At 37.9% G+C, this 13230-nt stretch overlaps 1 pseudogene; it reads right to left on the bottom strand.

Annotated features, from left to right (window-relative positions):
* Positions 1-1962: 1962 nt before the first annotated feature.
* LOC141628955 (rhamnogalacturonan I rhamnosyltransferase 1-like) lies at positions 1963-11531 on the bottom strand (annotated as a pseudogene).
* Positions 11532-13230: the final 1699 nt, after the last annotated feature.

Genomic DNA, 13230 nt, shown 5'->3' with positions numbered 1-13230 from the left:
TCACTCAAACATATGAAAATGCTCATAAACCACTTCATACAACACAACAATGGAATGAAACATGAAAGTTACCAACTTTAACATTTGTATGCATCCAACCACACATAAAACACACAAATTTGACATGTAAGTCGAGTAACCCATCACCGTTACCTTTTTGCACTTAAATCCACAATATACTCGTCTACCTTTCAAGAATCCACTTCCGGGTCAACTAAACTTTCTCCTAAACATAAGAAAACACAAAATAAGACTAAGAATCGAAACTAGAAAAAAGGTACCATGTAGAGAATGGCTCGACAGCCCCATTAATGGAGGAAATATGGTTCTTTTCTTACCTAGAAAGATGGAGGGCGATGAGAGGAAGAGATAGACGCGAAAATCGTTGAAAACCGATGAGAAATGAAGGTTTTATGGCCAATTTGGTGAAGAAGGTGGAAGTTGTGTAACAATGGTGTTGTAGTTGTGTGTTTGTTGGGAAATTTCAGAATTTAGGAGTGAGGGAGATGGAGTTGTGAGGGTTTAGTTGGGGGTTTTGTGAAGGGAAAAGAGAAGGGAAAAGCCCATGAGTTATATAAAGCCCAACAATTCAAATTGAGTCGGTTTCCACTAGAATTTTCGTCTCAAGCTTACTATAACTCAAGACGGGAAATATTATTATTATTATTATCATTATTATCCGACCAAAATATTTATTTTGTATAACTTAAGCTTTAAAAATATAATGTTTATAAAAATCATGTTTAATAATGAAATTAAATAAATTAAATAATTTAAAATATAAATAAGACATAGAATGGTTAATTAAATTATAAATGCCAAAATGGAAAATTCGCGGGTGTTACATCTAGTCTCTCTATGCTTATTCGAAGAAAATGATATCCTGATTATGATTGCCTCTATTGAGTACATACGACATTAGTATTATATTGTGCTTTGCGAAGTAACGTAAACATCACACCTCCTCCTCCCCTTCATCCTCAAACTAATCGGTCTTCTTACATTAGCCCTCCTCCTCTTCTTCCTTCTCTTTTCCCCAACCCTCCTCACCCTCTATTTCGTCATCCTCTTTATCTCCCTATTTTCTCTTCAACGACGTCGCATCTTAAACCACCTTCTTTTCTTCAACCTTGTAGTCCTCCTTCCCTTTCACCTTTCTCCTTCCTTATACCTTCTATGTTTCCCTATCCTCCTCCTATGTATTCTTTATTTCCCCCTTTCTAACACTTGCTCTCATATTACTTCTCCCATTTTTCCAAGTACTCCTCCTCCATATCTTTCACTATCTCATCCCCCATCCTTCCTCTTTCCCTTTTCTCTTATCGTCCGCATCCTTTTATTTTTCCCTCTCTACCTCCTCTTCCTTACCCTTACTCTCTTTCTTAACCTTCATCTCTTTCCCCTTCCTCCTTATACCTTCCATTTTCACTTCTCCTCCACCTGCTCTCATATTACTCCCATTTATTCTCTTCGTCAACCTCCATCCCTTTCCCCTTTCCCTATTTGTATTCTCTGACTTCCCCTTCTTCTTATACTATTTGTCCTACACCCCTTAGCTTTCCCTCTTCCCCTCATTACTCATTCCAATCCCCTCGTTCTCTTCCCTCCCCACTTTTTTTTCTCTTCATTCTTCTCCCTTTTCTCATCGTCCATGTATAGACAATAAGTATTCAGTTTAACCCATTATATTTTTAGATTTTACGTCTTTGGAAGCTAAACAATGAGATATAATGTCTAAAATCCAAGTTCATTTACTTTCTGAAATCGAAAGACTGCCATGAAATCATTAAACGTATTATATAGAACCCTCACATGAATGAAGTACATTTAACCTAAGTCGAAAGTTTCTTACAAAGGGGAGCATGTAATATAATGAAAAGTAAACGAAAACATTTAAACCTTTAAACTGTATTTTATTTTTGTACAAATAATAAGCTCTGTGTATATAGATCACATGCTATTTTACGGTTCCTCGGGTAGTAGACATTCCTGAGGCCTAGACCAGAAATAGTCCTCTTCTTTCGGTCGGTTAGGAATGACCACCCTTTTAGTTGATTTTCCGATGTAATGTGCATGAGTTTGCTTCACAGCATCTGAGAACTCATCCCAACTCGGTGATACAAATATATATTTGTCTATCAAATCAACCAACAGTCTTCGGTCCAATAAGACCGTCATTTTGTAACCAAGGCACCTAAAAGGCATCAAATACCATGAATGACTCTTCATATAATTTGGAAAGATACTCCCTCTGTCCCCGCTAAAAGTCTACCTTTTGTTTTGGATCATTCTTTATGTAAGCATGTGCAAGAGGCAAGATAGTCTTCACCACATAAATGCACAAGGAAATGTAACTTGAAATAGGTAGACTATCTCCAGGGACAGAACTGTAACACCCCCATACTCCAAGTGCCTTACCAGGACCACTCAGGTATATGGATGCCACCATCTCGGTTACCCGAGGCATGGTATTCATAAGACAATAACGAAACAACTTTAAAAGTAAATAAAGTTTAAAGTGATTATATAGCAATACCAAACTGATAAAAAGAAATACAAGATCCTCAGACGGTCTACTGCTAAAACTATCAAAGCTATAAAACATCGTCGACACGAAGACTTCTAACGCCACGTGATGACTCATCCCAGCTATCCCATACGCGTCATATCATACCTGCTCAATAACCGCTCACCACCCCCGAATGGATCACCACGCTTTTTAAAACATTTAAACGGGGTCGACTAATCACACAACTCAATATATCAACAATAAGAAAAAATGTATGACTTAACTGTCACACACACAACCACACCAATTCCAACAATCTCAATCACCGACTGTCCACTGGACCAGTCCTGCCAGTGGGGGACCGCAGCCGTACCCACCAAATCCCCGCTCCACATAATGAGCGATAACCCTGTCCATTAATGTGCACATCCCTTCTGTGGCGGGTTCCACAGAAGGCGAAACTAGGGCGTGAAGCCACTCCCGCAAGTGACCTCACTCAGCCGAGGCCACGCCTCGCGAACCATAGACAACGATCACAATCACAATCACAATACAATTACTATATCAAACAACCAATCACAACACATCAACAATCATCCCATTATGGGACTAATACTGAGTAGGAAATCCTACCTGGAACAAAGAACACAATCGACGGTCTCAACAAAGTATCACAAATCCTTTTCTACGAATCCTCCTCCTAACATATAATCACGTAATTACTAACAATCACAAAACTAACACAAAACCCCCAATCCCAAAATTAGGGTTTAACGAAACTTGACGAAATACTATAAAATTGGTATGTAAATCTTACCCTCAACGCAAGGATCACAAAGGTATAAAGAACGATGGAATCCGACCTCTCAAGCTCCGGGATTTGTCAACAACACGGATGAATGCGAAGAACGTAACTTGAATCTCCCTTTTAATGTTATTATGTTTGTAAAAGTGTATTATGAAAGTGACGGAAAGATTTATATATTAATCCGTGTTATTAACAAAACCCGTCGAATTATCGCCCGCTAACCGAGCTACTCGATCGAGTAGCTAAGGTACTCGATCGAGTGCCCCCTTACTCGATCGAGTATCCTAGTTACTCGATCGAGTACCCAACAGGTCCGAAACTATTTTAAAACGCAACTCACCCTTACTCGACAGAGTAAGGCCTACTCGATAGAGTACCCAAAGACTCATAAATACGGACTATTACAGTCTTCCCTCCTTAAAAAGAACTTCGTCCCCGAAGTTCAACCCATACATAAAAACAAACATACTAACTCGGTCAAGATGCAACAAAGCTACTAAGAACTCAAAACAAAACCCCAACTTACAGAACCCGAAACCATGAACTCTTAACACCAACTCTACCAACTATTCCTACCTCCACACCTCGCTCACGATGTCGTATCAACTACATCATAAACTCTCCCGACACTAAATCCATACATAACCAACTACATAAACATCAAACGGAATGTTACATTCTACCACCCTTAAAAGGAACTTCGTCCTCGAAGTTTACTCACACTCATAACCTCATCATCCAACTGTCAACACTGTCGAAGTATTCTCGCATTCCTAACATTGAACTACTACAAGCACGTCCATGACCTTTTAACACTATCAACCACAACATATACAAATCCATACCTTATGCTACACCAACACTCTACTTCCAAACATACTACCATATGTACAACCATCAAAATCTCTTTTATCGCATCCTACTCCTCTTAAGATAAATGTTACGTCCTCGTAACTCACTAATACTAAATCCTAGATATATCTTTTCATTATCCTCATCACCACCACATGTCAAAGATAACCACCTAGAACCTAAACACTCGCCATGCACATATCCAAGGCTCTCTTACTTAAACAACTCTCATACTTCACTTCACTCGTCGCACCACCTAACCTATACTACAAAATCCTTAACTTAAACCAAAACTTCACTTGTTCCCTATTACCGCAACATAACACACCTCTCTATATAAACTACATAAAACTCTTATCGTCAAAACCATAACTCACAATCCACACTTGTTACGTACACTCACACTAGATCCTCAAGTTCCTTTCTTTCATTACCGCAAGACTCATACATAACTTAACACGACACTAATTACTCAACACCCTACACTCACTGTCTCAACAAAGGATTATGAACCACCTGCATATATCAGATCATGACTATGACTACCGATGCCTCAACTTAAAACAAGATCAAAATTATCAGAACAACTTCTCACAACTGTGTCCCATCAACAGAATGTCACTATACCATGACCACAACGAAAACATGTACAACTCTCTTTCATATCATACTCTACCCTCATTCCAAAACTTAACTGGTAAGAAATATCAATAAACAAAACAACTGTCTATCCGTACATACTGAAACTCACAGGAAGCAACATTAAACAAAACAACAATTTATGTGTAACTGGTATGTACTTTCGAAACTCGAATCATAATCATCCCGCCTACTCCACCACAACCGGTGACGACATCACAATACCACCACCAACAGCCACACCGCAATGCGAAGATACCCGCATCACAACACTAGGTACCGTGCCCGGATCACCACCCGAGGCACCACAACCACATCGATAGTCATCTCAACTTACATAGTCCCATAAACACTGACTCAACATAACTTCTCAGACAAGAAAAACTTACTCAAATCCACTTTACTAAATCATAATGCAACATGTTATATGAATTAAACAGATAATAATCTCATGAACATTATCCTTACCATTTCACGAAATAAACAAGTATCATCCATACACATACAATTTTAACTATCCATGCCAGATCAATCCTATTATTACCTTTTTAGCCTCATTCCATCAGATTGTCGTACCCTACATATATCACAAACATTCATATAACATCTTTACAACTATCACACCAAACCGCTTCTCGTGAGGTCAGAACCTCACACAAACATTTATACACATCACAGACCCACAATCACATCCAACTAGTCAATCCTGATCACGTAAGTTACCACTCGATAAAGGTTACCTGTCGCCCGAGCTTAACTCATATGCCCCTCATAACATATTTTCCCATTCGCAAAACCATCATCTCATGCCATACCACTAATATTCAACCACTAGCGTTCGCCTCATATAACAACATCTTATACTCCCTTACAACCATACATATCAATCCGGCCTTTGTAAAATCAACCTCTCTAGGACTGCTGTCTTTCTTATCTATCATCACCCTTAACCACTAGTGACAACACCACAATACCACCACTGCTCGTATATCCAACCTCTTACACTCATATCAAAACAACACGGTTTTTCTCCTATCTTTGGTTAACATCCCCAAATAAAGAACAACAAACCCATCAACAAAATTAGCTCAACGTTATTCCCAATACTATCTTAATTGTATCGTCATCTAACCTTCCACCAAAAATCTCATATCGTGCAGATATTCTACCAACTTCTTACTCCCTTAATTCCTCAAAACTCATTATTAATCATGTTGTCCTGAAGCTCCCATATAACCATTAACTAACATCCTCACGATAATATCACACATTTCGATGATTCCTTACCTTTATATCACATAACTCCTGTGAAAATTTTCCTTAGCTTACTTTTTACTCTTCTTTTCTCTTCACATTCAACAATACCATTTAATAGCTCAACTCCTTATTACTTCTATCTAATTCTTTAGTGCTCCGGTTACCTTCTCATTCCGCCAAAGCTCAAATCCCATTATTTCATGTCGATATCATCTCACTCTTTCTTACCATGGATCTTCTCTTATTATGCTATCGCTCACACTTGTCACTAACCTATCCATAAAATCAACGTTCACCGTTTAAACAACTTCATTTAATTTCATGCCGTTAAATGCCCAAAGAAATCACACGTAGTTTCACCTCTTAATAAACCAAATCTCCCAAACTCACTCACTGTCTACAAATCCACCTCGCAACATGTCTCCATAAAGTTCACTATATACTACTCTTCTCAACCACTTTAAAACGAACTTTCACTGTGTATAGTCTTAACCCACACGACTCCTAACCATCTCACTCCATAATTCTTTACACATCTCAAGTTGCCACTATCCAAACCTTCCTTTCAATGTTTTCATTCTCACGTTCCTTAGACCCACATCATCCCTTACCCACTTTCACTTACTTTTACATCACTCAATTTCGCGAATAAATCACTCACCACGTCTCACCAAAACTTGCACCCTGCCTCAATCAGCTCATCAATATTCTTTTTCTTTTTCCACTTCTCAGCACAACCACATATAGCTCATCTCCTCCCACCAAACTCATACTCACCATAAGGTGCCACTCACCACCCCATAAGATTGGGTAACTTACGTATCAAGACCAACTTACATGTAAAACAATGCATAAAGAAGTAAAATAACAACTTTGAATTAAACATAGTATGCAACGAATGTCAAAAGATAAGCATATGACCCAAAACAGGGGTCACTAGATCGAGTACAGGCCACTCGATCGAGTAAGGGACTTACTCGATCGAGTAGGTGAAGATCAGAAGCACGTAAAACAAATCACCAGTGCTACTCGATCGAGTAGCTAAGGTACTCGATCGAGTGCCCCCTTACTCGATCGAGTATCCTAGTTACTCGATCGAGTACCCCAATTCTCAGCCCTGTCCAGTTTTCGTAAAACAGTCATAACTCACTCATTACTTGGTCGTTTTGGGCGTGTGACCTATCGTTAGAATCGTAAAAGGACAAGCTATCACCTCCAATTGGAATCACATCAAAATCATTTATGAATCTCAAGTTATAACAGTTTAAAGACAACCTCTTTATAATCGAAAAAAACACAACAACTTGATTTTACTTCCAAACAACTTAAACAACAACCAAGCAAACAAAACCAGTCCAAAACTCATAAAACCAGTATTCATAATTATATGTTACTATTTTCAAAAATCAAGCAACAACATCCATCATGCACATATATTATTTAACTCATTAGTCATGTACTAACCGCATACTTTAAATTTTATAACTTTTCGTAACACAACATTCTCATACATTACAAATCCTATTTCCATGTTACTAATACAACAACATTACAAATACACTTCGTAACTTAAACATATTTATAATCACAAAATTCATATTCTTATGCAATTGCTACCCCATCTTTTCCAATCAATTCATCCATTTCCACCACATTACTCATCATTCTCATACACTTTTCTAACAATTCCAACCAACATTGTAAACCAACTATCATGCAACATGCTTTCAATCAACAACATACGAAATCACATCATCACCATCTTTTCTACACATTCCCCATTCTCCACATACATACATCCACTGATTCATGCCACACATCACCATATAGGTACACAATTCACAGGATAAACACATAGCGATCCCGACTCATATCCCATGGTGACCGGTTCAAAATTGTAGGGCGAGTTCGCGACTTTAGGACGTCTCCCAAGTCTTTGCATTAGCTCCTACAACCTTTACCCCGAGTTCATTTTAATTGACTCCCTATATTAATTGGATTAATTGGTTACAGGTTTCAGGATCGTCGCTCTGATACCATTTTTAACACCCCCATACTCCAAGTGCCTTACCAGGACCACTCAGGTATAAGGATGCCACCATCTCGGTTACCCGAGGCATGATATTCATAAGACAATAACGAAACAACTTTAAAAGTAAATAAAGTTTAAAGTGATTATATAGCAATACCAAACTGATAAAAAGAAATACAAGATCCTCAGACGGTCTACTGCTAAAACTATCAAAGCTATAAAACATCGTCTGACACAGCGGAAGACTTCTAACTGCCACGTGATGACTCATCCCAGCTATCCCATACGCGTCATATCATACCTGCTCAATAACTACTCACCACCCCTGAATGGATCACCATAGTTTTTAAAACATTTAAACGGGGTCAGTACTAATTACACAACTCAATATATCAACAATAAGAAAAACAGATAGCTTAACTGTCACACACACAACCACACCAATTCCAACAATCTCAATCACCGACTGTCCACTGGACCAGTCCTGCCAGTGGGGGATCGCAGCCGTACCCACCAAATCCCCGCTCCTCATAATGAGCGATAACCCTGTCCATTAATGTGCACATCCCTTCTGTGGCGGGTTCCACAGAAGGCGAAACTAGGGCGTGAAGCCAGTCCCGCAAGTGATCTCACTCAGCCGAGGCCACGCCTCGCGAACCATAGACAACGATCACAATCACAATCATAATACAATTACTATATCAAACAACCAATCACAATACATCAACAATCATCCCATTATGGGACTAATACTGAGTAGGAAATCCTACCTGGAACAGCAACACAATCAGACGGTCTCAACATCTGTATCACAAATCCTTTTCTACGAATCCTCCTCCTAACATATAATCACGTAATTACTAACAATCACAAAACTAACACAAAACCCCCAATCCCAAAATTAGGGTTTAACGAAACTTGACGAAATACTATAAAATTGGTATGTAAATCTTACCCTCAACGCAAGGATCACAAAGGTATAAAGAACGATGGAATCCGACCTCTCAAGCTCCGGGATTTGTCAACAACACGGATGAATGCGAAGAACGTAACTTGAATCTCCCTTTTAATGTTATTAGGTTTGTAAAAGTGTATTATGAAAGTGACGGAAAGATTTATATATTAATCCGTGTTATTAACAAAACCCGTCAAATTATCACCCGCTAACCGAGCTACTCGATCGAGTAGCTAAGGTACTCGATCGAGTGCCCCCTTACTCGATCGAGTATCCTAGTTACTTGATCGAGACCCAACAGGTCAGAAACTATTTTAAAACGCAACTTACCCTTACTCGACAGAGTAAGGCCTACTCGATAGAGTACCCAAAGACTCATAAATACGGACTATTACAAGAACGCTTAATTAAAATCATGAAAGCATATCCATAATGAGAATTATGAGACATCGGTTAGCAAAACAACTAAACCTAATAGATCAAAACAAAAATCAGAAATTTTGCTTCATTATCTCTTCCCTAGAAAGTTATTTATCCATACAAATTCAGGCTTCCTAAGTTTTTAAATTAGCTTCTCTTTTAAATTTAACCCTTGTGTATACAAATTAGACCCTCTAGACCTCCAATCAATTAGAGTGTAGATGTCGAGGTCAACCCCGGCATTGCTTTGCAATAGAGTTCACAAGGTTTTGAAGATTACCCTAACTGTATTTTGAGGCGGTGCAACGTCAACTAATTCAGAGATCAGCCTCAAACAGAGACTTAAGTAATACTATGATTTAAATATCACAAAAATCAAAGATTGTGTGCCTCACAGAAACCATACCCCCCTCCTTCGCCATGCTCGATTTAAATCTCCTCTTTCTAGGCGGGAAAAAGTGAAGCGGTAATATATAATTTAATCTGCACACAAAATAATAAGTGGTACTTGCGATATCTCTCAACAACTTTGGCCATATTACCATCATAAATTAGGACGAAGATTCCGCTCTCCAGTGAAACGAGGTAATCTAGAGCAGCCATCTGGGATGAATGATTCTTATAGAATCTCAAGTCTGCTGGATTGAGCAATGTCTCATTTCTCACGTGTGTTATTATACGATAATGACTTTTTAGAAGCTAGGAAATAGTATCATAAGTTCCAAAATACATATGATTGATAAACCAAATGCATATGCTATCAACTAACCAGCTTCAGGTAAGCTTCTGCAAGATTAGCCATCCTCCTCTCTCCACCATATATCTCACCAGCAGCAATATATATCTGGTAACTGGGATCAATATCCAAAGCCCTAAACGCCAATGTTGTTTCCTCTGGTATTAATGGGCATAGTCCATCTTTCCGTTTCAGATCAAAATTAATGATTTTCTATTTCCACCATGGATATGCATATCTAGTACTGCAAAGGGACGGAAAGTCATCAATGTATAAGCATGAGAGAGCAACAAAAGATACACAATGAGCTTAAGGCTTGACTAATAGAAATATGGGGAGAACACTGCACCCATTCTTGTCAAGTTCCCACTTCCTCGCTATTGCAGCCCTGGGTACAACCGGAGAATGCCGGCATGTCCATCTCATATCACAAATGAAGAACCAAAAAGTGACCATTTTGCCTCAGCAATTTAACAACCCTTCTTCCTAGCTCCTCTATTTGTGGAGTAAATCTTAACCCGCTAAAATTAACACAACATCTAAGCCTTTGGATTTCCAAAGGTTGACCATTATTCGAAAGCCGGGCATCAGTTTTATTCAGATGCAAAACCTTGTACTTTTGTATCAAAGGAAGGATCTGATATCATCAAATAAAAGTGGAGTTGTAATAGAGACTCAGTGAAACCAACAAAGAAAAAACCAGGTATGCTAGATTGCTAGGACTAACCTGAGTATGATAGTAAGATATCTCAGACCAACTAATATGAGCCATTGTGTAAACCTTTCTAGCCTCTACCCTATTCTTGAGCCTCAGTGGGAGCGCCTTCAAGATCCTCACCTCATCTCTTAAGGATGAAATAAAATGATCTACATCAAATATGTCTTGAAACTCACTGCCAAATCGAGTAACTTAATTAGAACGTCTTTCATTATCAACAATGAATCAGTTGTTCTAAAAATAGTTAGACAATTTCCAGAGACTACAAAGCATATAAGAAATTATGACAATAACATGCCTACGATCGGCCCAAAAAGAAGTTTTATCCATCTTCGGGACAATGAGGGTGACATTAAGCTGTCTTGAAATTGCCACCATGTCACAAATTTGCATAGAACACGATCAAAAGGTCAGGTTCAATAATTCAAGGGAAGGACAACCTCAAACAAGATGGATAAGATATTCCCGAAAGACTTGAATATTTAAATTTTAGATTCCGCATAAACACTCACAGCTGATCGCATTTGATTAAGTCCTCCATTGCATAAAACCATCAGGTAACCATTGTTCTTATAAACCTCTAGCAAGGACATATCACTTTCCATGTTAGTGGACAGGTAGGCCATCAATAGCACACACATGCAACGAAGAAAACCATTGATAGAGCTTGAAGACTTAAGCAATTGTCAAAAGTAGTCAAATGCAATTAAACCAGATCATAAATTTAACTTTACAATCAAACTTTGACCTGGCCATATATCGACTAATAAGTGTAATTCTGAGTATTGTATAAGACGATCCTACATACAGACCAATCCAAATTTTTATGTATGAAACTGTCTCATATAAATGTTCGCGTGTACCAATAAAAGTTTGAATAGCTACCTGTGTGAGATGGTATTCAGGACCATATGTCAAGGAAAAAGTAAGATATCCCTCAGATTAATCTGCTTTACCTGAAAACAAGGAATCAAGTCAATTCTCAAGATCCACATAACACATCGTAATCCCAATCTTTTCAAAGGTTCAAATTTAAAATCAATAACCCAACTGTAGATTCAGTTAGGTCTTGCTTAAAACCGTCTTTAACTTACCAAACTTGATTTGGTCAAATCGGGTTTAAGTGCAGGAACATCATCACCCTAGAATGCAATGTTATCAACTGCATCTTCAATCTGTTCTTCAAACTTGGCTTTTTCCAATGGATTTGTTTGAAGTGATGAAATATCCACCTTCATCATAAAACAATCAAATGATAGAAAATGTTAACTTTCAATTCATCATAAAGTTCAAAACACATAATTCATCAAAAATCAATGAAATCCCACTAAACTAGAAAAAAGTGAGCAATCAAATCACACAACGTTCCCAAAAAAAAAAAAAATGAGCAAAAATCTGATGAACAAAGTGACCCGTCGATAAGAGGGATATACCCTTCTTAAATGAAAATTTGTGACAAAGTGAAAGCATGATCACAGAAAACTCATCAAAATAAACACAAAACTCATAAAAAATCAATCAAATCCCAATTAAAAAATAGAAAAAATAGAGCAAAAATATGATAATAAAAGTAAAACATGATTACACAAAACCCATTAAAATTAACATGCACAAAACCCATCAAAATAAACTAAAAACCATTCAAATTTAACACAAAAAACTCATCAATTAAGCACAAAACTTGTTAGGGGTAAGGAAGTTAAGGGAGTGTTTTTTGTGTGTGTTTCATGATCAGAAACAAAAACACAATCAAATAATTCAGAAGCACAAAAACAAATCAAAAACAAAATGAATCGAACCTGATAACCATGGAGACCGAAAAGGATGATTGATTCTTGTTTTGTATTTTGATCCGTGAATGAAAGGTTGGGAGGAAAAGGTGGAAAAGGTAGGTAAGGTGAAAAAAAAGGAGTGGCTGTGAAGTGAATAAAGGAAAAACGAGAAAGAGATAATGAGAAAAGGGAGCTCACTGGCCTGATTGAAGAGTGCTAGGACCGGTACAAGGGAGTTAAGTTGGAATAGCAAGGCCCAATTACCTAGCCCAAGTCACAAGAAGACAAAAAAATTTGAACCAGTCATCCCACCAATTTTTGCCAAAAAATGCACACTCTTAAAACACCCTTGCACACTTTTATATAAGGAGGGATAGAATAAATATCAAATTACATTACTACCCTTCATACTTGGGCGCAAAAACGAAAACTATTTTTTAATTTTTTAGTTTTAATCTTTTCTATAATTAGGCTGATTCGGCGCTATCGCCATGCTTATGACTAACACGAAGTATCGATTCCATTCTCCATC

The sequence above is a fragment of the Silene latifolia genome, chromosome Y (genome assembly GCF_048544455.1).
Source record: "Silene latifolia isolate original U9 population chromosome Y, ASM4854445v1, whole genome shotgun sequence".
NCBI classification, from domain to species: Eukaryota; Viridiplantae; Streptophyta; class Magnoliopsida; order Caryophyllales; family Caryophyllaceae; genus Silene; species Silene latifolia.
This window is presented reverse-complemented; position numbering and strand designations above follow the sequence as displayed.